Consider the following 3,698-nt stretch of genomic DNA (forward strand, 5'->3'; position numbering starts at 1 on the left):
CTGGTCAGCAACCTGGTTCTGGTGTCTTCCCTTTGGCGCTAAGCCTGCTCAATTTACTGGATAAATGTGAAATAGATTTTGAAGAGTTAAACCTATCCCAATTAGGTAGGATTGACCTTTCGTGGGTCCATGCCGGGAAATGTAGTTTTCTATAACGTGATCAAGTTCTGATCAGTTATGTCTGAAAACTTACTAAGACTCTCAAGACTATCCATGTGTCACACGTCTGTGAATCGTACTACGAGAAACATTTAACCAAGTGAACCCAAGCCCTCTCTTTCCAAAATAGCTGGTGGTATATAGAAGGATGGTGTCCCGCGTCCGCTCCTTTTTCAAGAGGACTTGCCTGAATCCACAGCACTGGTTTTTCTTCTCTCAGTCTCAGCAAGTTATTCAGTGCCACCAGTATCGATGAATTTCGCAAAAACACTCACCAAGCTCAAGAAACAATTGCAAAGACTGTCGTTTGTCATTAATAGTATCTGCCATGACAAGAATAACAGAAAGAGCCGTTTCAACGCCATTAAATACATTGGCTGCGATACGATAGGTTACCTCTTCACATAGTTAATAGCGGGGAATGGTTAGTTTGCGTTTCACGCAACTTTACCGAGTTTTGTATGGAGACGCCCTATATGGTCCACCAATATGGCGGCCGGTAATCAACTGTGAAGTGCGTCCTCCCCTGGTGCAGCGACGAGATGTGTAAAGAAAGTAAAAATGGAAAACAAATATAACAAAACACAATTGATTCACGGCTCTTCCTTTCCAGCACTTTTAGCACTTTTCTCTTCCATCTGCTTTCGTTTACTCTTACTCTTTTCCCTGGAGTTTTTGCATTAAATTCCGTACTCATATTTATGTACATAGCAATACAGATTGCTAACCCTACACCTACACAGCTAAATTTTCTATACTATACTAAGTCAACATCAAAGGAACAATAAGCTTACTTACAATATTAACTTAATTAACACTAAGTATAATTAATACTAACAACTAATGAAATTCTATAACAAAAAAGAACAAGACAACATAAACTTAAGTTTAAAAGAAAACTTGACGAGAAACTGAGGAAATTCCGTCACATCAACGCGATAACATCTGTTGTTCACTTTGCGTTTTCGCTCACGAGATAACATACATACCTGTTAATGAACACATCTCCTAGAATAGATAGATAGATAGATAGATAGATAGATAGATACTATATTTAACTTTAATTTTCTAGTTTACAGATATCCCATTACTAATTAACATAGGCTCAAACTGCTGAGATTCACAGGGATTTTTTCAACCAAATAGCTTTGTATCATGGTGCTGCAATGGTGAGAGAGCCTGCTCGCAGGCTAGCAAGATAACAATTCGGAAATTCAAAAAGACGTCACGGAACTAGAAACTTGAAAAAAGATCAGTTTAGTTCTAGGTCATCTTCAACCTCCTTTTAGATAAACAATTCAAAAGCCTCAAAAGAACGAGAGATTTTGTCTTTAGAATTCGATAACGTCACCGAGAAAATCATCTCTCTTGTTTTATTTTAACCTGTGTAGCAAGCGTTCCTGCTGGTTTCCCTAAATGGTAGAAATACTGCCGAGAGGTAGGGAGATGTTTACTTATCCTTGCTAGTTAACGGTGGTTCTTGTGTGGAATTAAAGAGAGATTTTAATAGGTCTTGAGCAGGGACGGTCCTCCTGGACCCCACTCGCGAGAAGAAAGAGTAGCAAGCGTTCCTGCTCGAAAGAAAAGCTCCCAAACGATTTTCCGCAAACTGGCTGCGCGAAAGTTTGGCCAAGAGATTTAGGAGACTCAGTCTCTTGCCCCGACTTTCGCGCCACCATAAGGTTTATCGTAATTAAGGAAAGTACGATCGTCTGGGTGAGTGTAGTCCTGAGAAGGACTGCTTGAGATGACATTGACTGACTTTTCGATAACCTGAGCGGAAGTCTTGACTCTGAAGATGACTTCCGCTCAGGTTGTCGAAATGTCAGTCAATGTCATCTCAAACAGTCCTTCTCAGGACTACACTCACCCAGACGATCGTACTTTCCTTAATTATGATATGACTCCTGGGTCAAACCATTTACGAAAAGTAGTTTATTTGTTTTCTTTTTTCCATCAGGAGCCCATCTGGTATCACGTACTTTATTACATGCAACAACGAGATGCTTCCGTGAAGCATACACTGGGTTGACTTTGGTACGTGTTACAGAAAATCAGAAGGCACTGAATTGCGTGGTATTGAACTACAGCATTCCAGTCTATGAAGAATAACAAATAAAAGAGAAGCGAGAAACATTGGCTTCTGGGCTGACATGTTGATATTTTTTTAAGTTCTCTCACGACTTCTTTTCACCACAAGTTTAAGCGTGCCCTCTGAGCATCTGACAGCTTCGTAATACCAAAGTTCACTGAAGTTAAGCCCTGTCCAGCGGGGTTAGCGTTTGGATGGTAGACCAAAACAATTTACCCCTAAAAAAACAGAAGCATCGGACCGAAAATACTATGAACGCTAACAAATGCGAACTCAGCAAAACTAGAACATCATTCTAAAAGCTTATTCTACGCAAAAAGTAGGAGGTAATCTTGAGAGTGGAAATCAAGGTTACGCGGCAGACGGCAAATACAAACTCACGATTTAATGAAGTTAACACACCAGAAAGACGCTAACCTCATTTTGACAAGAAAATGCTTTACTATTGCCATAAAAACTATCCAGTCGGGAGTAAGCTCGCATATCATAAAACATGATGAATTCATAAAGGCCACCTTTTCCAGCGAACAAGTTTTTGAAACAAACAACATATTTGCTATTAGAGGCAAAAACTCCTTCTATTTCATTACGTGCGTGAAGAGAAGAAACTCAATCGTGTCAAATATGCGCAATATTGCAACAAACTAAATTTCAGGATCACTGACCGTTTCCATGAAGAACCTTTTCCTTGAATAATGAAGCACAAAATACACGACAAGCTTTCTTTCAAATAATTCTTGGCTGTTATATTTCCAGTTATTTTTTTTTACCTGAAGACTGTGCAGAGTTGATCACAGATCCACGTAAGGTGTTCGATTCGTTCAATCGTTCTCTGTCTTTGCTGAACCCATAAGTTACCAGAGAATTTTCCATTTGGTTTCAGTGTTCTACATAAAAGCACGCTTGGTTAAATATTATTTTAGAAATACAGCTCACTTTAATTTCGGCTCGACGGGCGATAGATTGTTGTCGAAGTCCATTACTCGTCGCTTTTGAGATTCCAGGTGTTTGTTTTTCACCGCCTGCCTAGTTTATCCAACTGACTTTCCATTATTGAGCTCCATAAGGGTATATTTTATTTAAGGATCCACTAAAACGCCATTCGCGTTACATGACTTTCGACGCCATTGCAGGCATTCTCCTGTGTCCACCAGAGAAATCTACGCATTTCCACTACCCTCTCGATCCTAAGAAAATACGCGCAGAAGGCTCTATGCACAAAGACACCACTTACCAGGGGAGTGACAGGGAAGACTTTTACCGACACGGAAAATAAAAATAAAACGGAAAACCTACCCATTTTCCGACTGGGATTGCCATACGATAACCCAGCAATGAAAGCAAGGAGACACATGCTAACACCAACCCGGTGTGGCCAACACATCACGCATGCGCAAACCATTTCACCCGGTCAATTAGCAGTCATATACAGCTGTTTCGGCCTTTT

Source organism: Montipora foliosa, chromosome 4, assembly GCF_036669935.1.
Source record: "Montipora foliosa isolate CH-2021 chromosome 4, ASM3666993v2, whole genome shotgun sequence".
NCBI lineage: Eukaryota > Metazoa > Cnidaria > Anthozoa > Scleractinia > Acroporidae > Montipora > Montipora foliosa.